We start from the raw sequence: 25,124 nt of genomic DNA on the forward strand, positions 1-25,124 counted from the left end.
AAAAATAACTTTCTACTACATTATGACACAAGGTAGCTAACTATTTCCACTGAAATCTAAACAACAGCCTAGCGAACATTTTAGAAATAGGGTACCAACTCAGGACAGTATGTTAGGATAGAAAAATCTATATATGGGGCCATTTTGTTTGGCAAAATAAGTATCATTCCAATTGTACCCTTTCAGTTGGTGATATAAGTCCTATATTTTGAGATGACTGCTTGCTCCTGATATTCCCATTATAATCATCCTAAACTTAATGTTGCTATCTTCAGTTTCCAGTATAGTAATATACGAACATTCATTTGTTTCATCTGAATGCCATTTAAAGTTTAACATTACATTCGATAATTTTAATTTTGATGAAAGAGCCCTCTGTTTTCTACTTAAAAGGTATAATGTTTTACATTTTAATTAGTGAGGCTGGGGACTCTCTGTGATATGTGACTTCTCACGTAAAGAAACTGTGATCAAATCCATCAGCTCCCTGGGCCGGATAACATTACAACTACAGACCACAACCTCCTACTGTTAACTGGCCTAAATATGCAGGCAGGGGCCCTGGAAATGAATCACATAGCCTGTAGTGTGCATCTGGTTATCAAACATAGAAAGAAAACTTCTCAAAGTGGATTACAGACTCAATTTCAACTAAGCACAACCTCTGCTGTGGCTGAAAGGAATTTTTAAAAAGGGGAAACAAGAGTTTATAACTAACTAGAAGAAGCCTTTGTAAATTAAAAAGTAAACAAAGTAACAAGGCACAATCTGTCTGAGTGATTTATGTAATAACAAAACGGTAAAATTATATTCAGAGAGTTTTTATAATTGATTCTTACAAGAAATCTTAGCTGTATCAACTTTAATTTTTAATTTACCCTTGTATTTACCTTGTGCCACGTATGATGTATGTGACTTCAACAAAAGTCATCAGGCTTCAATAAACACTTTGCAAAATAGCAGAAAAGAGATTCTACCAGAATGAAAGTCTATACTATAATCTGAAATGAAGATATGGACAGATGTCTGCATATTCATTTGCACTGGTAATTTTATCCACGAGACTCACAGAATAACAAGGGGGAAGTGCTTGCAGGGGTATCTTTCTGCAGCACCAGCAAATCCCCAGAGGAGGCACTCGCGTACTGCTGGTTGCAGCTAGATCTGCTCTGCTTGTCAGACGCTGGGGAGATGGTCACACACAAGACTCTGATCACATGTCTTCTTTCCTTGTCCTCAGCTCCCCTTTATCACCCCACCAAGTAGCATCTGATTCCTTCATCCAAGGAAGAAAAAGCTTCCATCTCAATCCCTTTGCAATCAACTAATGCATGTTAGTTATTTTAGAAGTTCCTGAAACTTCCAATTTAAGCTAAGGCTTTGAAGCCTTCCAATCAAGTTAAAGACATTTGTGTGTGTGTAAAAGGGAGAGAACCATGATGTGATACAAGCTATCAAAGCAATAAATGTAAAACCTTATAAAACCCAGGAAGATTGGAATCATTCAGCAATAAATATCCACAGCACAGAACAATTTGCGAGTTTAGTATTTTATAAAGAATTTCCGAAAGATCTGACAAAAAAAAGTATTTGCTCAACACAAAAATGTATTCACTTCCTCATATCAGTACACACTCTGAGGAGTTTATATCAGCTTTGCCATCAAAAAAGCAAAATGCTGAATAACAGGGAAACCAGTAAAGAAACAGTGCCCGAGGAAAGACAGTCATTTGATTTTTAGGCCAAGGAAGACTGAACAGTGGCCAACTCCGTGCGCTCTCCACCCTCTCTTCTTCATTGGATACTAAACATTAGAGTCAATTCAAGGGTAAATTGCAGTAATATAGATGCTTTACAATTATCCTTTTATAAGAAAGGAAAAAGCTCTGTGCTATTAAATCAATAAAAGAAGACTTAAGAAGAGTTGTGAGTCTGTCAAGCGATTGTTAACACAATTCTAATGACCTCTTGCAGCCCTTAATTACAATAATATCTCACGTTGTAAATGCACAATGCCCTTTTATTAAAGCTGCAAACCTTAATAGCTTTTAGCAGGGTGATGGTCTGTGCTACTGAGTATTGTTTTCTTTATTTTTCTTTCCTCAGACAGACTTGGCTAGCTTTCCCAGATAAGACTATTAACGTTGGATGTTACCTAATTGCTCTGCTATCCCACTCCATATTAAACAGTAACACAGAAGCAAGACTTCCACAAAGTTGCCAGTCTTCCTACCTGCCTCAATTCTTTTGCATTTTAATTCGTACTGTTCCAAATAGCCTTAAAAAGAAAGAAAATGATTCTTCATGCATTTCCCCCTGACATACAGTAACAAGAAAATACCTTAGGTAAATCAAACTCTAACTAGTTCGTTAGGACAGAAGTAATTCTTGGTGAGTTACTGAAAGCTTCAAATGTAATTTTTTTTTCTTAGCTCTTTTCTCCCCTAACAATTTGCCTTTATTAAGACACTCTTAAAACTATTTAGATATTGTGTCTATGCAAACTTTCCTTTAGAAAAAGACTGCTACTGCTCCTAAACTCCTAAAATACACATTTTTTGTGTGAGGTGTTATCTGCTTTTAAAAATACATACCATACTTGTCACTTGGCAAGGGCCACATATTAACAAGTCACTTACATTTTTCTGGTTTTTTTTTTTTTTTGTATAAAGTTCTGTTTATCTACTTCTCTATGAAAAATGATCTGAACACCTGTCTGGTAGTTACAGAAATTATGAGGAGAAGTCTTACATAAAAGTCTCACTTAATAAACGATCTAGTAGAGACAAGATATTTATTGCAAAGCAAAAGATGTCATAAGTACATTCCTGGTTCAATTTACAGATCTCCAAAGCCTTGATACACCCAATCCTTGATGGTTTCTCAACAGCTTGCCATTTGCCCAGTGCTGGGTGAACTCATTGCCAATCTTTACTCACCTGAACTATGACATTTAAGAAATCCGTAGGGTTAACGATCTAAAGCGTGAAGCGGTACAGAATAACGGGTCTTTTCTCATTAATCCACACTGGAAGGTTGAATACCAGCAACTAGCAGTGTACCATGTGCACCCATGAAGAAGTCCACCACGCCTTCAGAGAAGCAGGGCGCCCTTTTCCCAGCGCACACTTAAGGTACTGCCAGGCGGAGGGGACGCAGGATGCAGATGAACCAGATCAGCAGAATACTAATTACAGAGGAAAAAAGCAAAGCACCCTGAGGTGGGCTCCACCTTCACGAAAGGTAAAAGGTGTCTAGAGCGGATGGTTCAAAGGACTCCTGCCCACAGCGGCGCATACCCCCTTCCAGCCTCAGACCTCTGCAGAACCCGGCGGCACAGCCGGCGCGGAGTTGTGCCCCCATCAGTCCGAGGTCGAGGGAGGAGCCTGCTTGTGTTCCTCTTTGAGGAGAGTGCTCCAGCCTGCCCATGTTTGCCGCTGCACCTGGAGAGTGCCGGGATTTGCTCTTACCCTCAACTACTACTCCTCGTGTCGCACCTGGTGTCTGTCAACACCGGCTTTCCGGGCCAAACGCCCCCGGCTCCGTCCACAAGCCTGTCCTGCCTTGCAGAGCCACGTCTCACGGCAACACGCAGTAACTTGGGGACGCCAAGGGAAACTCTGCACGGACATCCCCGCCCGCTCTCCGCTCACTGATTAGTCCTGCTTCCAAAGGCGCACAGCAAGGGCGCACATCTGCCCAGCGGCGCCTCCCCAGCCCCACGCAGGCAGGCACACTCACCTGGGGCCTCGCTGCCCTCCCCGCGGCGTCAGACGCCAGGGACCCGGGCGTGTGCATCCGAAAGGACGTGCGCTCAGCTGCCGGGCGCCCCCGGGCTCTTGAGGACCCAGTGCGCGCAGCTCCGCGCGCGGGGCAGTCTGGAGGCACGGGCTCGACACCCGCTCGGGCCCGCCCGGCACGGGCTCCTCCTCCAATCACAGCCCACTCCGCGGCGCGCGGGGACCCTACCCCAGCCTCGGGCGCCCGGGGCCCGCTGTCTCCGCTCGCTGAAAGGGGCCCCTCCGGCTCGCCCGGGCGGCTGAGACGCAAGGTCCGGAGCCAGCGGGAGCGCGCGGCCGGAGAGAGGGCGAGAGGGCGCGCGGGAGAGGAGCACAGAGCGCGCTGGAGCCGGGGCCGAAGAAGGAGGAGAAGAGGGCGACGGTGGTGGGCGGCGGGCGCCCGCTGTCAGTGCCGTCGGAGGCCGGCCCGGGGATCCACTGAGACTTCCGCGCCTCCCAGAGACCCGGTGGGGGCTACTGGAAATGAACGCGAAGACGGAGCCGCTCGGCCGCCACGCGCGCACACACACACGCGCGCACCCTCGCGTACCCTCCTCCACTTCCCGCCTGACAGATCTGTACAGATGGATTCCTTCGCAGGAAAATAAAGAAGAGGGGTGAAAGTAGGAGGGGCTGCAGCCCATCCATCTCTCCGCGAGGTATTTGCATCTGAAAGCACGGAGCTAGAGGAGAGTTTTGAGGGTATTTTCAAGCTGCCCCCCCAACACCCACCTTAGCCTGTCTGAAAGCCGTGATCAATTGAGCTCCTGAGGCATGAAGGCAAAGTCATAAAACTAATCAGAACTTACAGTTTTCTTGCTTGATAGTTTTGCCCTTTCAATCTCCTCGGACTGCCCTAGTTCTAGTTTTTTTTTTTTTTTTTTTTTTTTTTTTTCTTGCAGACAATTTTCTCTCCAGCTGGGCTCTCTAATGCAAAACTTCCAAAGTGTATGATTTACTCGCAGGGCGGGACAGAGGACCCTTGCAAGGTGTGGAAGGAACGAAAGAAGGAAGGAAGGGGATCTGGTCTTTTCTTTAGAGCACGGTGCAGTCCCTGGAGTTGAGCACGCTTTGTTTTCCCCTGCTCTGGTGCTCGTTTTAATCTGATGACTGGGTGTTCTGTCATAGGGGTTAGGAGGGGGAAGAGATCATTTCCAACTACGTTCGTTTCATTTTTCTCACTCTACCAATGGAAAGTGTCCTCTTTCTCTTACGCACTTATTCTTACTTAACCTTAGCAGTAATTCTTCGAATACCAGTTACATGGGCTTATACTTGTCCGTGCTATTATCTCTGATTTCTTGTGCCCTCAAGCACACTTTTCTGTCCCCAGTCCAGCCTCTCCTGGTCATTTAACTGGCACCGTGCCTCCCCCAGCTCGCCCATTCAATTTAGTCAATGTTTAAAACCAAATTCTATGATAATAATTCTAACAGCAATTTTGGACTCCTATTAAGTTCCAGATACCATCCTATGTTACTTACTTAACATTATGCATTTTAAAAGTTCTAACTGCAACCCCAAAACTCCCCAGATCCAGGGCTGCTTGGGTGACCATTTCATGGTCCATTTCCACTCAGCTGTCAGCCATCACCCAAATTCAAGATGCTTAGAAAAGACCTCTGTATCTTTTCTTAGATATTAGCTTGAATTTCCCCTGTATGTTCTTTTCTGTCAGGGGCACTATAGTTCACCTGGTACCCAGATATCAAACCTTGGCTTCATCTTTGAGCTCTTTGAAATGTGTTAACATGCTCAATTATTCTGGCTCATGTAGTACAATCTTTAGATTAACTTTAGATTTTTCTGGTAACGTTACATATATTTGCCTTGTTTTGCCTATGAACTGACTTCTGGGATGAAACTTTTTCTTATAACTGTTCTGAACTAAAAGCTTCAGGAGGGCAGTAATTAATATTCAATATCAGCAAGACACAGCACATGTTTGGCCCATAGTAAGCATTTCTTGAATAAAGAAGTGTTTGTATCCCATCTAGCATTTATCACAAATCTGACCATGTCAAGCTATTTTTAAACTGCTTATGGATTGCCTGGGTTGTTTGTTCATAGGAGGTCATGTTGTGATTGGGAATCAGAAACTGCGCTGTCTTCATCTACTGGCTTGTTTTGATCAAAGGACATTGCATAGAAAAGGAAAATATTTTGAGGCCCTTTAAGAAAAAGATATTTTTCCTCAAGTTTTCATATTTTTTCTCCTTATGACTACACATAAATATTGATTCCAAATGCATGCTTTTTTCTTAAACCATTCTACGTGCCTTCCTTTTTTAAAAAATTTCCTCAAACAATAACCTCTACAGAATCCAAAACAGGTGAAGTAATTTCACTTAACCAAAATTCTAGCCCTGGTTCCCACATTAACAGCTGTTGGTCTTAGAGGGAGGTCTAGATTCCTCTTGACCAAAAGACACAACCTAGAGCAAGGGTAAGAACTGGGAATAATACAGACAGTAACCAAGGGACGCCTTTTATCTAAGGAGGCTGGGGATGGTCTCTTTCTGAGGAGATGGCACATAGACTGAGACGTAATGACGACAATGAGTCAGCGTTGTACAGCTCTGAGGGAAGAACGATCTAGGCAGAATAAACAAGGGGAATGTCTGTGGCAGGAAGGGGTTGGATGTATGTACTGCAGACAGGGAGGAGAATGGAGGTGGACTATGTTGTAGTAATGGACATGGAATAGATCTTTCTAGGTCTTCCAGCCTCTGACAGATGTTTCTATTTTATTCTGAGGAGGAAGCCCAGCATCAAGAACAGCAAATAAGAGTTCACCAGGCTTAAGCTGTTGTCAAATTTAGGGTCAACACATGTTCTATTAGGTCCTATCTCCTCTCCTTTCTTTTTCTCACAATTTCCGGTTTGATTAGAAGACCCAGTTTTCTGAGAAACGCACACAAAAAAAACAAACAACAACAACAAAAAACTGTAGTAGGTGAATCCCAAGGCACTGCCAACCAAGGCACTGCCAGTTGTTTAAGATTCCTTGAACTGCAAATGCAAGCCATAATGTCTTACTTACAAAATTTCATGTTGTCTTATACATTTCAAATGTATGTTATAATATTTCTATCCTTACGTGTGTATATATTTTCAAATTCCCTCAGTTGAAGGCTTTATGTCTTTAGTGTTGTATATAGCATTATTTGAATAAATGTCCCCTTTTCTACCGTACTTTAAAAAGTCCTCTTTTCAATTTATTTTCACTGTCTTGATTAAATTGAGAAAAGTTACCTGCACTGAAACTATATTTTGGAGAAGGAGGAATCAGTAAAATGTAGGAGAATTCTGTCATGGTTTCTACTGGTATGAAAAGTATATTCTTAGCTGCTTTATCACACAAAGTAGATACGATGCAAGCAAGTACTTTCTTATGAGATTGCTGATCAGATTTTATTCATATTCATTACATTATGATCTTACTCTAAAGCCAAAGACATAGGCCTGGTATCTGGTAGCTAAGAAGAGAAGAGACGTAATCCTTGAGAACTAAGTAGTTCTAAACATTCTGGAGAACCTCAGGCAGGAAAACAGAGATGTGGCAGAAGGTAGGAGGCTCTCCCCATAAGGCCTCAAAAGATCTCAAAACATGGGGCTACTTATGGTTTCTTATGAATGTTTCTCCTAATTTAACTGAGAATAATAATAAAAATCTATATTTAATGCTTAACATTTTTTCTGAGGGTATCTGTGTCCTTCAATTTAGTTCATCTAATTAGATATGATTCCATCATCTAGAAAGTAATGACTTCTAGCACAAGGTAGCCATTTAGTGCATATTTACTGAATCCCTGCTATGTGATTCCTCAACTAGGGCATGGGAACACAAAGATGAATAAGATTTAGTTCTTCAGGAACTTCTCAATCTACTGTGAAAATAAAGAGGTATATACATCTCCACACACCACATGATGAGGTGGGCACAAAATGTCACGTATGGGAGTACAACAAAGGGGCCATATGATGAGAAAACCTTGAATGAAGGAAAAATGTTTGGAATGTGCTGCGAGGACAAAGAGACTGTATTGAGGAATGTTATGAAGAACAATGGTGATCACATTTGCATTAGAAGATACACCCTAGCCCCTAAGAAATGTTTAGGAAGTTGTTTTAGAAATCCAGTTGCTGAGAAAAACCTTGGCCTGGACTCTAGTTGTGGCACTGGTATTATACGAAAGTTCCTTGGATATAGTCAGAAAATACAAGTAGATGTAAAGATGTTTTGACTAGAGTTATCACTAATGGAGCATAAATAATCAATAAAAGAAGAAAGACGTTGGTACCTAAGATTGGCATCATGGAGTGAACCCCCAAACAGCATCACTCATGACCATGCCACTTCATAGAGTAAGTAAACTAGAAAAATCCAAAATCTGAGGTAATACAACCATTTTGCTTCTTAGGATACACTCAAGGTCTCCTCTTTCATTATCCAAAAAATTCAGTTTTGCACAAAAATGAATACTTACCCGGAGAATATACCACTCAGTTAAAGAACTCTAAAATATTCATAGAATAATGGAGCTGCTTAGACACCACAGAAATATTTAGAAAATGCAAAGATGGCCGGGCGCAGTGGTTCAGGCCTGTAATCCCAGCACTTTGGGAGGCCGAGGTGGGCAGATCATAAGGTCAGGAGTTCGAGACCAGCCTGGCCAACATAGCGAAACCCCATCTCTACTAAAAATACAAATGTCAGCCAGGTGTGGTGGCACGCACCTGTAGTCCCAGCTACTCAGGAGGCTGAGGCGGGAGAATCGCTTGCACCTGAGAGGCGGAGGTTGCAGTGAGCCGAGACCATGCCATTGCACTCCAGCCTGGGTGACAGAGGGAGGCTCCATCTAAAAAAAAAAGAAAAGGCAAAGATGTTTGATGGGATCTAAGGAATTTCACTGTGTAATCTGGGAGAAGGTAAGTGCAAATCCTCACGGAAGAATTCTGTGGAGCTTTCAGCCCGTGCTACCAGAGATGGTGCTTCAGCTGGGAGTTTGCGGGTAACTTACTCCTTCCCTGAACCACTTAGAAAAATCCTTCAGAAAAGAAATGAGAATGAAAGGACACCTAGTGGGGTTGGAAAGCAAGGGTAGAAGTCCATTTTAGCCCTGTACTCAGCAAACGAAGTTGTTTCTATTATTATTCCAGTCTCCTACGGATACTTAGGGCTTCTTTTCAGGCATGGGAAAATCTGTGATGGTGTGGGTCATTGGTTAACATCTTAAAGTAGGAGTTTAATTTTCTCCACTACATGTCAAATTTCAATATTTTCTTTCTGAAGAACAAACTCAAACAGATAAATGTGTGATTTCAATATGGTGTCAAATGCCAAAGCAGGGGAACACTTACTTATTAAAATAGCGTATGATACCACTGATGTGTGGTTGTATCTCTGGATTCAGAATAGTTGGGACAAAAATTATTTTTAAAAAGCAGCTCAGCTGGGGAAGCTGAGGCAGGAGAATGGCGTGAACCCGGGAGGTGGAGCTTGCAGTGAGCCGAGATCATGCCATTGCACTCCAGCCTTGGCAACAGAGTGAGACTTCATCTCAAAAAAAAAAAAAAAAGAAAAGAAAAGAAAAGAAAAAAAGCAGCTCAAATCAAAATGGTCAGAAATAATACAGCTAGGGCGACACTGTCTCTTGAATTATAGTTGTTCCGTAAAAGCCTTCTAAAACCTCGAGAGAGAAAAAAGAAAATAATGCAAATTTCTGCTAAGCATTTCTCTTTCACTTTGCCATAAGCCATAGAATCTTTTTCAAAAAGTAGATTTTTTGCAACATCTCAATTTATTTAACAAATATGTCTTAAGTATGTGCTATATAGCAGGTTCTATGCCAAAACTTGAGAGATCTACTGAGGAAAGTTAAGACCAAGGCCCCAAGCAGGTACAGGCACGAATGTAACTAAAATACATAAAAGTGAAAGATTAGGCTAAACTCAGCAAATAGCAAGCAGTAGGGTATGGGATTTGAAGGAGGAAGATAGCACATGCTATTGCAGAGTACTAAAACCATTAACCAATGTGACATTTCATTTGAGGCTTGAAACATGAGTTGGATACAGACAGGAAGGGACAGCAGAAAATTGAAAGAATGTTCAGAGAACTTTAATCTTCCAGAAGCATGAGGAATTAATGTAATTTTTTTAAGCTAAAATGAGGTATATATAATTCTCTACTCACCTAAACAGAAAGAGAGCTTCCTAAGCATGTACTCACTCAGTTCACCTGTATTTGTACTTGGAGTACGGTTTCCCCCCTCCACTCCATGCCCACTGCTTTTTTCTCAGAAGAACTAACCTGATTGCTCCCCGCATGTAGATCCAGAGAGCTGGTTTGCCCTGGGTTCTGCAGGTTTTATAGCTGGTGCCACTCAATTTTATTTAGTGCTCTCCTAACACACATAAAACGTGCATGTAGAAATGACCCTACTTCCTGCTGATGCATTGAGCCGGGTACAACTCCCTGGTGTATGTGACTTTGAGGCTAAACTCATATTCAAAAGGAAAATTCAGAAGGGGAAAAAATATAAGAAAAAAACTACATACCTTAGAAAGAAAGATTAGATAAAATAAGCCAGTTTATTCAAAGGTGAACTTTTAGGAAGAGAAGGATGTTTAATAAAATATTGAAATACTGCCACCCTGGAAGATACTTGTGATGAGGAGCAGTAATCCTTTTATGAACTTGAACTACTTTGTGCACAAAGGTGAATTCTGAGGCAGTCATTATCTTTGTGAACTGCAAGTGTCTCCACTTTCCACTTTTAGGTCTGAATGATTAAAAAGGGATGTAGCAAGCATCTCCTTCACTCTACCCTAATCTAGCAACATGATTACTCTAAATTCAGAATTGAGGGAGGGCTCCAGCCTATAAAAGATTAAATAAAACACTAATTCATTCATAGTGATATTGTATATTAGAACCAACATAAACAAATAGATCTAATTAATGAAATAAACACAGTATTTTCTAGCCTATTTGTGTATTTGAGTGAGAATAAGTTTTAATGGAAATGAGCAATCATTATGCCACATTTATTTATTTAGGGCTTTTTATTTAACATTTAACACTGGCAGGAAAATGTTGTACTTACAGTATGTAATGTAACAATTTACTTCCAAATATAGTTGTGAGTACAAATAATGGTCTAAAAGGGTTAATGAGCCTCGTTAAGCAACTAAATTACCAGAGGTAGCCACCGAAGATAATTGAGCTCCATACCATATGCATGAAATGGCCTATATAAGACATCTTTGAAGACACGCAGATTTCTTTTTATTTTATCAGTGACAAAACTGAAGTTTACAAAAGTAAAGGAATTGATTTATGACCTCATGGCAAACTTCATGTATGGATATAAGAATCTAAACCCAGTAATGAAGCCTGGTTGATCCACACAGCAATATTCAAAACAAGATTCCTAAAGATCCTAGATATTCAGACCATTATTATTTGATATTTTGTATTTCAAATACTAAACAGGACTTTTGTTCACATTCCCTAGCTTTTCTAAGCAATGGAGTAAGAGCTTGGTTGTAGCCTTTCTTGTTATGAATTATTTGTTACAGCTTGTACTAGAGTGAATTTACAATTGTAAAAATTGAATGCATGTTTATAAATAATTTTATAAATTTTTAATAAATTATTTATTAAAACTATAAGTATTTTCGTTTTAAAACTAAAATATTATAAGTATTTTAATAAATAATTTATTTGAAAATCATAAATATTTTTATAAATAATTCTGTAGATGTGCTCTCAATCACACCTTGAAATTTCATTTAAATACTAATGTAAATCATAATTTATATTTTTATTTTGAGACGGAGTCTTGCTCTATCTCCCATCATGCAGTGGTGCGATCTCGGTTCACTGCAACCTCTGCCTCCTGGGTTCAAGCAGTTCTCTGCCTCAGCCTCCCCAGTATCTGGGATTACAGGCACCCACCACCACGCCTGGCTAATTTTTGTATTTTTAGTAGAGACGGAGTTTCACCATCTTGACTAGGCTGGTCTTGAACTCCTGACCTCATGATATACCCGCTTCGGCCTCCCGAAGTGCTGGGATTACAGGCGTGAGCCCCCGCGCCCGGCCAAGATGTCTTTCTTAATCCCCAAAAGACTGTTCATTAATTGACCTTGAAATTTGTCTAGTGTGAGTCTCATGTTTGAATGAATTCAAAAAAAAATGTAAGGCAAATAATATTTAGGTGTTATAGTTTGATTTAAGCAAGATGTGCCAGCTAACAGTTCTGATTTCACCCAAACTGCAGATAAACTTTGGCCCACACAGTGCTTTTTTTTTTTTTTTTTTTAAGAGTTTTAAGTGTCTTCTAGGGTTTGTCATTGAAAGATGATGCACGCAACACTCTAATTTTTACTGCTGTTAAACTCAGTGAAAATCTGACCATATCTGGTTTTTCATTTTGATAATATCATCTATGATTGAACTTCAGGATTGTCTATTTCTTTGCAATGGGCCGTGTATACTCCAGTTCACCATAGTCAACTTACCCCTTAATTTAGCCGTCGGGCTTCTGTAGGTATGTGAGTCTAGAATTACTAGCATAATATCAAAGGTAAGATATACAGGCAGGCAGACGTCAAAGCCTAAAGTGGTTTTTATTTTTGTCATTTAACCATTAGACGTAATTAGATCTTATCATCCTTGTGTATGACAGTTGTGGGCAGTGTGTATTTGATGTGAATGGAAACCTCAGTACTAGCCCATTTGCATTATTACATACCTGGAAACCTTGAGTCCACTAGGTCATGTCTACCTTACTGTTTGTGAGTTTGAACATTACTTTTGACCAATTTTATTTTTTCCATTTTAAGTAAAATGGAATGCTTTCAAAGTTTTCCAGGCTTGGCAAATCTATTGTTTTCTTGGCAAAGCCTGGAAAACTTTGAAAGCATTTAGATAACTTTAGTAGAAGCAAGAAAAGCAAAATGCGAATCATCCCATTCAGTAAAGACTAGTTATGAAACTCTCTTAAGTAATTCTAATATCCTCTCTCCTAGTAAGATGGTCTAGATGTTAATGAATACCACCCGGTTTGTAAAATTTCTTCTGTTTAAAAAATGCAACAATTTTGCTTATTCCCAGAATATTTTCCACATTTATAGCACATGATCTTATATTTCTCCATTTCTACTTCTTATACTGAACTTGTTTTGCTATGTTTACTTTTGGTATAAAAATTTTTAAAAAATTGATAATTACTAAAAAGAGTCATAAGAAGCACAAATACAATAGTGTATTATATTTTTAATTGCACATATTTAAATAGCACTGAAAGCAAAATAATGCAGTTAAACAAAAAAATTTAACTTTTTCAGGCATTAACATTTTAATTATGAAATAAAATATACTCACTTTTGTACGTTTAAAGGGCATTTAAAATAATACTTTAAAACATCATGTATTAATACACTATGTTGGTAAAATAACTTGAGCATCAAAAGATCTATTATATATTTTTTAATAGACGTATAAATTCAGATATTTTCAGATGTATCTCTATGTCCTTATTATAATAGGACAAAGCTCATCAGTATTAAAAGTATATATGAATCTATTATTATCTTGATAAGCATAAACTGCATCTTTAGATGTTGTCTTTAAATATATTTTCAAAATTATGTGAATAACTCCAAAAACATGTATAATTAATAAAATAATAACTCCAAAAACATATATTATTAATAAAAATATCAATAATACCAAAAATATCATCCCAGCACTTTGGGAAGCAGAAGTAGGTGGATCCCTTGGGTCCAGGAGTTCAAGACCCACCTGGGCAACATAGAGGAACCTTATCTCTACAAAAAATAAGAAAATTAGCCTGGCATGGTGGTTTGCATCTGTAGTCACAGCTACTCTGGAGGCTGAGGTGGGAGAACTGCTTGAGTCCAGGAGGTGGAGGTTGCAGTGAGGTGAGATTGTGCTACTATGCCCCAGCCTGGGTGACAGAGTGAGACCCTCTCTCTCTCTCTGTCTCTCTCTTTCTCTGTCTCTCTCTCTCTCTATGTGTGTGTGTGTGTGTATACATATTTTATATATATATATTTTATATATATAAAAAGAAATGAGAAACATATGAAACAAATACAAAACAATAGAAATATCTAGAATATATATGTATGATATATATATATGTAATTATACATATATAATTCTATTTTTGTTTTACAAAACAGAAGCCAGCAGGTGATATATATACACATCAGCTGCATCTGCATCCTCATCGATGTGAAAGTATGTGATGATTGGAGTGAACAAAATTGCTCATGAAAAACATCTTGCAAATAAAAGCAGGTAACTTTTTCTATATAAATTATCGCAAGTTAATGTTTACTGTAACCCATCATTAGATAAGTAGTGTAAAATGAACAGGTCACATTGAAGGGAAAAATAATCAGTGTGAAATATTCATTTTCACAAAAAAGAACCTTCCTATTGCTCCCAAACTGTAGGAAAAAGTATAAAACTAACTTAATAAGAAAGGCCAAAAGTAACAGACATGAGAAAACGTACAGCATAAATTTCTTCACATTTCTGATTAACCGAGCTTAAAGTTCAGATATCACTGGGAATGAAAATGAAAAGTTTGAAATGTAACTTTTCTATATTTCTTTAAGGGCTTTAAGCACTAATTCTTTAAGGGCTTTAAGCACTAATTTTCTGGCAGTTTCATCAGGAAGTAGAGGAAAATAAACTTTCTTTATACTCATTCTGACAGAAACCACAAAAGATTCAAGTGGGTCTGGGGCAACATGGCCATACTTCCTTCAGTTGAGATCTTTTATTTTACCCTTTTCAACAGGACGTCAGTCCCCTTTTGAAAAGTTATTGTGCTCAACCAAGACCCTTGTGAAAGGCAACAGATGTTGCTAAGATTTTACCAGCCTGTCTGCTATCTTGTTTCATTTTTAAAGAAAGAAGAGAGAGAGAGAGAGGGAGGGAGGGAGAGAAAGAAAACAGAACAAGTCTTGCTCTAAATCATTGTACCGTTTTGCACTTCAGCAAATCTGTTTGCACATGCTCTGCTGGCCTGGCAGAAAGGTTGGAGCCTTTTACATTCAGCTTGAGGTCAGTCCTAATGTGATGTTCAGTGGCCCTCACGCCTTTCCCATGAAGCAGCTGCCTCTGATTGCCAGAACAAATTGAGGTGATTCAAGCCACCAGCCGGGCATAAGTATAACTTCCATTCACTGAGAAGGGAGGAAAAAGCTCAGAGCAGACCAACTGGGGTTGCCCACAATAAACCATAGGATTAGATTTGATACACTTGATATTAAGACATGGTCATATTGAAAAGTAGGCCATAATGTCATAAGAAAACTACAAGACAGTTACATGAATGACAATAAGGAAAAACAGTACTTGGGCATTTATGAAGTTACACTTAATTATCAAATGCTCTATAAGTTTTGCCTCTTCCTAACACCTGAGGAATTCTCTTTGGCACTTAGATACATCATAAACATTTTAGGTGCACCTGGTACATACAGAAAGGGTGACTGAAAACATTAAGGAGAAACCTTCCATTAAATAAGAGGTGATTTTAAGCAAACTGATGATCAGGCAGCATTTGTTAGTTTGTCTTCCAATTTAAGCACAGAATTAGACGAGCAGTTTCAAACTAAAAGCTCGATTTATACCAAAATGAAGCAGTAAAAGAAAATGTCCAAAGGGTAACAAATGAGTTAGGTAAAAAGCAGCATAAATAGATTTTAGTGACACTATCACCTTAGTCAGGTTAGAAATCGTTAGACAAAGAAATTTTAAATGTGCATGCTTCAAATTTGTCATATTTACTTTTGAAATGAAATGCACCTAATCCATTAATTGACATAAGAGCATTAGGTAAACATTATCTAAAAATAGATGAGCTTCTTTTTATTTGATGGAATTATAGTCATTTAATCATTAACATCAATCCTACATATTCCAGTCCCCAGCATTTATTACAATGTTAAAGTTCAGGAAAATTATTCCCTGAGACCAGTGTAATTCCAGATCTCCCATTCATAGGCAGTGATGAGATTTTCATGTGTGAAAATTTTGCTTCGGAATATCTTTTCTTTGTATCCCCACTAGAACTGCCAGATATTGAGAATAGAAAACATTCTTTGTCCATGTTAGTAGAGCTTAGTAGAGGCTCTTATATAGCATAGGCATTTAGTCAATGAATGAATTATATTTACATGTTAATGTAAATGAGATTAATATAATAACAATGCAAAAATAAAGAAATGCAAATATGTGAAAGCTACTGTATTTTTTTTAGCTATCATTAAGCACATAGCATATTTTTGGATCAAGTTATTCACCTCCTAAATTATAAAGGGGGAATTATTCTGGCAATGAAAAGCCCGTTGGCCTTTGCTTCACTGAGTGAAAGCTGACCTTTAAGTGAATTCTATGGTCATTTAAATAGAGATTGACTCCACTCTTTCTGAAAGGATGATCTAAATTCTACATAGTATTTAAAATTGAAATCTTTCTTCCATGTGGCCTCTATAATTTGTTCCTATGCGTAGCTCTTTTCATGATTGGCAATTTAAATATTTTTCAACTCGCTTGTTTCCTAATAAATCTTAAAATGATTCTGTGCCAAGAAATCCTGTTCCTAAAGTCAAGAATTCACATGGATTTTGGAATTTAGCCACAGATTCATTTGAAGTACATTAGATACAAATGGAATTATCTCTTCAAGATGTACACATTATTAATAATGAAGACAAGGAATGGTACCTGTTTTGGAAGTTAATTATCCTGCTGATATGGGTGCTAATAGCTCCATATCAATATAATTTCAGTGTATTCATCCATTAGGGTCCAGAGTGTGTGTGATAATACAATGAAATTTACAGTGAAATTAACAGCAAGGAATTTATTTCATGACAATAAATTTTCAAGAAAAATAAACAAAGACATTTGACATAAGTGAAATGGAGCCAATTATATATTTTGATAAACATAGTTTTCTTAATAATGCACCTTTCAAACTACTGAGGGGAATATGAAATACAACAGTTTTTCTAAAAACAGTTGACCTGTAGCTAGTAAAACAAAATAGAACAATATATTAAACACTCATATGTGTTTTTTCAGAAAAACATTCAAGGATGAACAATATTTTTCACCTGTGTAACTCTAGGCAACAGGATATGAATACGAGAAAATGATCCTGAAAATAATTAGACACTCACATGAGGAAGAGTAGCATCTGCAGTTACAGTACACTAGCTAGGATAGAATTACACCAGCTATCAATCTTCATGCTTCAGGGCAGAAGCTGCTTACCAGATGGGTCAGGAAGATATTCCCCCCTATGGTATAGTATTGTGAAATTAAGTGTATTATGGGAGGTTTATTTCTCTTAGTGAAACATCTGGCATTGGCCACCGGACGAGATCGACCCTCTGTCTTTTCCAGAATGATAACTCCAATTTTTGCTCACAAAACAATTGTGTATACCAGTTGAAGTCACACAATCCTTACTCATATGTCATGACCAACCCTTCAATTCTTAAATACTTTTGCATTTTCATTAAACTTCTAAAAGAAAAACGGAAGATTATTTAGAAATAGTGTTCAATTATTACTGGAATTTCATCTGTCTTTATGAAATAAATAATCATAATAAAGGTAAGGAGGAAAAATATCCACTATGCTTATGTGGCCAGAACTGGCAGATGTCCATCAATATTGGTCTCTCTCTTCTTTGTGGGCATTTAAATAAAGTACATTTTCCAGCTTTTCTTGAGCTGGGCATGGTTACAAGCCCAAATTTTTCTTAAAGGAATGTGAGTGATGTAGTGTGTGCACTAAAGAGAAATATCTGCCTCATCTGTTCGTACCCCTTCCCAGGCCTGTCTTGTCTGAAAGGATCATGCAACAGAGCAGCAGTGGATACTGCATAGTAAACATGACAGAGCCATTGTCAACTTAGGTCACTGGATGATTTTCTTGCTGGCGACCTGCTTATCTTCCCTGAAACAATCACCTGAGAGACAAATAGCCTATCTTTTTAGTTCACTGCCTTTGGGTTGTCTCCATTATCAGAGTTTGCCTACTGCAATGCATCAACAATTTTCACATTCACATGTTTGGTTTCGCCATCATAGGAATTCAGAATCTCTAAACAACTACAGGCAAACTATAAGGGCAATTGTTCCTTTATTAAATGTAATGTTTAAAAATGTATTAAATACATAAAATACATTTAAATATCGAAAGCTTTTTATGTATCATCCAGTACTCATTAGTATTATTTAATGATGCACTTGAAGGCTGATAAACCATAATTACGTAGCTGTTCTCCTAGTGTTACATATTTGGTTTCATTCCAAAATGTGAGGACCCTGGAGACGGATTTCTTGAGTTAGAATTCTGACTGTACTACCTACTGGCAGTATGATTTTGTGTAAGTCATGTAGCCTCTATTTTCTAATCTATAAAATGGAAATGATAATGATGTCTAACTTTTTGGTTCATTTAAACTAGTAGATGAGAAATCATGTACATAGAATTCAGAAGGGTCCCTACTATTTTGTGAGCGCTCAGTGAATGCTAGAGATTTAAGTTTAGTATCCCAAAACTTTGCTCTTACACTTTGAAATTTATATCTTCATACACAAAAATGTTCTCCCTTATAATAATTTTCTTAAAAGTGGCTAATACCTTATCATCAACCTGAAGATGTTTAAATAAAAGTGTTTAGGAGGATGTATTGCTAGATTTTCATGCCATGAGAACTGTAATACAATTTCCATCGCTTCACTGAGAATGAATTCCACATACGTACATTTTCTACTCATCTAGACATTCATTTGAAAATTAACTATTTCTTCCTGCGCTATTTCTGAATGTATTATGTTTTTGTCTAATTTCTATGAGCACATTATATGTAACGGCGTCATACGGCAAATAGTAACTAAACCGTAGTAACACAAGTTTTTGTTTCCTCCTCAATTTGTTTTTAGTATTTTCTTTTGAAAATTCTTATCCCTCTTAGTTGCTATTTCTTTTTTTTTTTTTTTTTTTTTTTTGAGACGGAGTCTCGTTCTGTGGCCCAGGCTGGAGTGCAGTGGCCGGATCTCAGCTCACTGCAAGCTCCGCCTCCCGGGTTCACGCCATTCTCCCGCCTCAGCCTCCTGAGCAGCTGGGACCACAGGCGCCGACCACCTCACCCGGCTAGTTTTTTGTATTTTTATTAGAGACGGGGTTTCGCCTTGTTAGCCAGGATGGTCTCGATCTCCTGACCTCGTGATCCGCCCGTCTCGGCCTCCCAAAGTGCTGGGATTACAGGCTTGAGCCACCGCGCCCAGCTTAGTTGCTATTTCTAAACAGAGGTACTCCAAATCTCATTACTACACTTCTAGGATTGAATTTTTTTTTGTTTTGTTTTTAGGTCAATAAGTTTGGAAAGCCTTTTATGTTAGAGAAGTTGCAGTATCTGTATTACAAGTCAAGGTGATGTGTATGCAACTTACTTCTTGGCCAGGATCTCTATGACTTGCATTGTTGTAATCTCTTATGGTGGAATTTCTTTCTTTGGATTAGGTCTTAATATATTTTATGCAACCATTGATGTTGTAACTGAAAGCAATCTAAATCAAGGAGCTGATTTTAAGCCATAGGAATTTGCCGTTGAGTTTAGAATTGTTTTTCTATATTTATTCACTAACAGGTATGTTTTAATTTTAAGAAGTTTGAAATATACTATTTAATTTCTCATGATTTATAGCAGCTGTCTCCTTTTTGTAAAGTGTACCCAGAGGAATCTTTTTCAGTAAATAAAGTCTGCACCCAGACATCTCACTTTGTATACCATGGAGACTTTAGCAGGACTCTTCTCAGTGATAAACTTCCACACAGAATAATCAGGAAAGAGAAATCCAGTAAAGAAATAAATCTGTAGAAAGCAACAACCCTAATGATACATGATATCTATCTATCTATCTACCTACCTATCTATCTATCTATCAATCATTATATAAAATGTATATTTTCCCCTGGATTGGAGCCCTGTGTGTAAGCCCTGGTGAGACTCAAAATTCGAATATTCCTTTTTTTTTTTTTTTTGAGACGAAGTCTCACTCTGTCGCCCAGACTGGAGTATAGTGGTGCGATCTAGGCTCACTGCAGCCTCCACCTGCAGGGTTCAAGCAATTCTCCTGCTTCAGCCTCCCGAGTAGCTGGGATTACAAGGGCCTGCCACCATACCTGGCTAATTTTTTTTTCTTTAGTAGAGACAGGGTTTCACCGGGTTAGGCAGCCTGGTCTCCATCTCCTTACCTGGTGATTCATCTGCCTCGGGCTCCCAAAGTGCTAGGTTTACAGGCGTGAGCCAACGCGCCCAACTGATTTCTGCTCTTTTCAGAAGCTCATGGGCCACCAGTAGGGGTCTTCATTGCACAAGGACAGAAATATGTAAAAATTTTGGAAGAGGTTAAGCAACTTTTTTTTAATAAGACTATCATTAAAAAATTGGATGAATGAAAGAAAATCTAAACAATACTGAAAATGAAAAATAAAAAGGTTTTCTCAGATAAGGCACAGCAAATACAGACTAACCAAGCTGGGATCACCAGGCCTGGATTTCGTCTAGAAGAGAAGTGTGTGCTATGGCATCCCATGAGAGTGACCCCCAGGGAGTCACCATGCAGTTCTGAGAGGGGTCCACACTTAGCTGTCAGAAGAGAAGGTATAGCTTGAGGCATTACTGCTTCATAAGATTCACAAAAGAATGATCATAAATGTTTCCAGTTCAATGTCAAGGTTGATCCAACAGCCTGAGTTATAAGTAGGATGATTATATACCTTGTTTTCTTTAGGACAGTCCTTGCTTAAAATTCCTGTTTTCAACTTTGGTGAGTGCTCCATTTCACTCTAATGTAAGCTGATATTGAACTCTGAATTGTATTTGCACCCTGGCTCTATGACAGTACTGCGTCAAATATGCTACCTTGTATTTTATTGCATGCTGATGTTCACTCTGCCAGTAGGGGCAATTACTGCAATGCAATTTATAAAGCTGCAATCAATGAGATGTTGGAAGTCTTAAGAGAAGACATTCTATCCATCTCCAAGGAGCTTCATAGGGCAACCGCCTCAAATTCATCATGGTTCAAAGATTGACTCTAAATCTAGGAGGCTTAGAAAACTGATTTATCAACATATCAGAAGTAATCCCACTCAAAAAGAATGATGTATACCAGTTTTTCAATTTATAATGAGCAATCTAATTGGAGAGGCAACCAGACACCACCTGCAGGGGTGTCACATGGGAAGCCACACAGTAATGGGGCTATTACATGGTGAGCATGAAATCACAATGAGGATTGTTAACTACCTGATTTAAAAGTGTGAAAGCATCAAGCTAAAATAGGTTCATGTATGTCTACTCAAATAGCTTATAATTTACTAGTATGTTTCCATTTTTTACTACCCACCTTCTCTGATAAACACTTTATCTAGATACATCGGTAAGATTTTTTGGTTTGTTTCCTTGTTTTTTGCTTTTTCTTTTCTCCAAGCCTTATCTTATCTGGGAGCTATTGTCTTTGCTGATGATATCACTTGATCTCTAATTCAATCCATCAAGTGACATAGGGGCTCTGTCTGATTCTGAAATCTTTCTTTCTCCACTACCCTATACCCAGAGCAGTGCCAGAATCCTTAGCAGAAACATTTCCCAATGATTTTGAGATTGAGAGATGGAGAATAATGTCTTGTTTAAAAGCCCAACAATTATAGTCACTTATTTTTATAGCATATTAGAATTAGGCTGTCACATTGAAACAGCCTTAGAGTCTGTGTGAAGAGCACATGAAATGCTTTTGTCAACAGCAAAAACAATAAGAAAAATAAAATATTAGCATTTAGTGAAAGACCTTATGAAAGATTGTCATCCTCAAAGCGTGTAAGAGCAAGTTGCTTCTGAAAATTGATTTAGGGCATATATATGCATATAAATGTCTTCTTCAACATCAGTTTACTCTTTTGCATGGTATCATATCAGGTCGTATTCTAACACACATTAAGTAGGGTAAACAGCTGTTTTTAACTACCAAATGATGTACATAACACATTTTTTAAATTGTAGCATTCGTTTAAGAATTTTTTATTTTGTATCTGCTGATGAAGTTTATTTATAACATTGAAGCTTCTTTGATTCAATTACCTATTCTTTAAAACATGGTAGAACTTCTTTTATGCTTTGAATGACTTTTTAAACCAGTCATGTAGTGTCATGAAGACAGCTGTTACTCACAAGTGAGTATTGATTTTAGGAAGTTGCTTTGCTTTTGTTGTTGATACCACCTTCATTGAGAGAAAAGTTTGTTATAGGGACACTCAGCTTGTTCCAAACCACATTCATTATCCTCTCTCTAAATACTGTAAGTGTAACAAGTTCATTGCCCAATGCTTGTGAAAAGTCAATATGTGTACACACTAGATTGCAACAGAAAAAAGAGGTTTAATTGTAGGGCCACTAAATGAGACGAGATGGGAGAAAACCTCAAATTAATCTCTCCAGGGAATGTGGGACTAGGGGTTTAAGGGTTTTGGAGTGGCCAAAATGTAGAGATTATTGATTGGTCGAAGAGTGCAGGGTGACATTATGGAACAAAAAGATAAAGAAACTGTATTTTCATGCTGATTTGGTTCCTCTGATAGGTCTTTAAACTGATTGGTGTCAGCCGTTCCAACTGGAATTCAGGATCTGCTTACATATTCTTAAAACAAAAGCCTTATGTTTCTGACATCAGAAATTTTATCTATGGTAACAATGGGGTGCAAGTGGTCAGTATCTAATGCTTTGTGACTTTCGGTTAGGAGGCAGTGGGTGAAAGTGCTGCCTGATTAATGCTTAATTACAACTATATTTCCATCAGAATTCTTATTAACTCTGTGAGGACAGCTTCAATATTTAGTCTGCCAGAGTGACTTCTCTCCTTCAGTTACAGTCATCTTCCTCTCCTTGATATTTCTCACTCTCTACACCCAGTTTTCGAATACCGTTTTCTCTCCTATCTGTTCTCCCCTCCATTCTGACAATCCGTGCCCAGCCTCAGGCCTGGGTTGTCATTGCATGACTGGCCTATGGAAGAAACTCCTAATTAGTCTCCCTGCCTGTTTGTTTTGTTTTGTTTTGTTTTCTGTGCTCACATTTTGATCTTTTACACTGCTGCCAGTCATTTTCATAAACTAGACTGAATTACGCTGGTACCTTCTCTTTAAAACCTGTAGAGTCTCCTTATTGTCTCAGGGGACATGCCACAGTTCTGAGGTTGCATTCCAGACTGGCCAGGGTCTGGCCGCATCTCCCCTTTCTGCTCCATCTGGAAGCACACTTCTGTGTTCATATTGACTACTTATTATTCCCTGAACACAGACAAATTTTAATGCCAATTAACTTTGTTCATAGTGTTTGCTCTCCTACTATATCAAAGCCCCATTCGACCTTTAAGTCTCTATTCAAATGTTATTTCTTTCATAAAAACTTCTCTGAATGCTCTTGTAAGAATTTTTTCTCCTTCTGCAATTCCACAGAATGTTGTTTGTTTCCTAATAGAACGCCAGCGCCTTATGTTTTTTATTCAATTGCCTCCTCCTACCCTGCCAACAATAAGCGTTATCTTTTTCAGACAGTGTGTCTTTCATAGCTGCATGAGTACAGTAAATGTTAGCTGAGCTGACTGCCTGTCTGCTGGAGATGTAGCAGCACTGGTTTCAGATTTTTTTTTTTTTTTGTCCGTGTGTTTTCATTCCATATGGGAACATATAAAATATCAGATATATCAATATATAAAATATCTAATCCTGGTCAGTTAGAGAGCTGGTTAATCACAAATGTTAAAGGAACACTGGAGCTAAGGGAAGCAGTGTGGTCTGTCCAACCTGGACTGTAACCTTTCATCAATAATGTGAGTTATATTAGACCAGTGAGCAAGATTCCTGTAAGACCCAATAATTACTTTCATTATAAGTACTGTATAATAGTTATTCAATATCCTGAAATGGAATTCATATTAGCAAACCCACCTATACACTCACAATAACCAAAAATTATCCATATAATATCCCAACAAAAAAATGAGAAATTTAAAAAGTAGTTTATACTAAAATAATGTATATTTCAATATGTAAATGCTTTGTGGGGGGAGCAGAACTGCCCCTACCAATACCCAAAATTCCTATACTGAAAATTTTGGATTTCGATACATTTTGGAAGGACAGAGGCATTGTCTTTTTAGAGATCTGGAATACCTATTCCTGGGTCTCTGTGATACATGTAAAGAAAACAGTGACAAATAATTGGGTCAGTCTCAACAGCAGTGCTCTCTCTTTGCTGTTATATGTTAAGGTCAGAGAGGCAGATGATCATCATTTGAATGGAGACAATAAAGTTGTCCTGGACTTAAGGTGACCAGAAAGTGTGGGAGGGAAACATGGCTCAGTTGCCTCAAACAATATGATGTTATTGGTTTATTTCTTCGAATCCGTAATCTAGTATCAAAGCAGTCCTGCAGATATAACCACTACTTGAGGAGTGAGAACATTTAGGAGAATCTTTTGCTTCCAATTTTTTTCTTTGATCTCTTTATTGCCTCAGAATCTTCCTTTTATTCCTTACCTGATTTAATTGCAAGGAAGAGAAGTACAAAATAAATTAGCAGGCTAATACTATTGCTGCCAATTTTGATGTTTAGGGTTAGGCGTAAACGCCAGCATTCCTCCTTGGACTTTTCCTGCTTTGGAGGGTCCACTGGAGTTGTTCCCGTATCCGTGATACCTTTCTAATAAGGCTTGAAATATAATTAGACGCTACAATCACAACTTTTTGAAGTTGTTAAATCCACTGCACATCATATAATTCAATCCTCTCATTTTACAAGTGGGAAAAATAAGTTCTCAAGAGATTAGGTGACTCCAAGATCTTTCAGTTTGTTAATGTCAAAGCCTGGCCTTGAACCCATATCCACTGCCTGCAGGCCCAGGGCTCTTTTCTGAATAACTCATTGCCTCCCTTAACTGCTGGCAAATTTAGCTCTTCCAGATCTCTGACAGCACACGAAGCCTTTGTAAGCCACCTTTATTTCTTCCATTTCCCCCCACCATGGTTCCTCTCCAGGCACATTTCTTCTAGCAACCTGTAGAACAAGGATAAATATAAAAAGTCATAAATCCTTGTCTAAATTGGCCTCCAGTATATATCCAGTGTGTGTGTGTGTGTGTGTGTATATATATATATATATATATATATATATATATATATATATATATATATATATATCTTCCTTCTC

General features: G+C 38.3%; 1 protein-coding gene across 2 annotated transcripts in view; it reads right to left on the bottom strand.

Annotated features, from left to right (window-relative positions):
- CDH7 (cadherin 7) overlaps positions 1-4,639 on the bottom strand; it is a 133,098-nt gene extending 128,459 nt beyond the window's left edge. Inside the window, exon 1 of one of the 2 annotated variants that reach the window (XM_023224193.2) lies at positions 4,512-4,639. The gene's annotated coding sequence lies outside the window, so the exon portion shown is untranslated. Of the gene's footprint in view, positions 1-3,741; positions 4,241-4,511 lie in introns of those variants that run through there. The other variant, XM_023224192.3, reaches the window with a different exon arrangement.
- Positions 4,640-25,124: the final 20,485 nt, after the last annotated feature.

The sequence above is a fragment of the Piliocolobus tephrosceles genome, chromosome 18, assembly GCF_002776525.5.
Source record: "Piliocolobus tephrosceles isolate RC106 chromosome 18, ASM277652v3, whole genome shotgun sequence".
NCBI classification, from domain to species: domain Eukaryota; kingdom Metazoa; phylum Chordata; class Mammalia; order Primates; family Cercopithecidae; genus Piliocolobus; species Piliocolobus tephrosceles.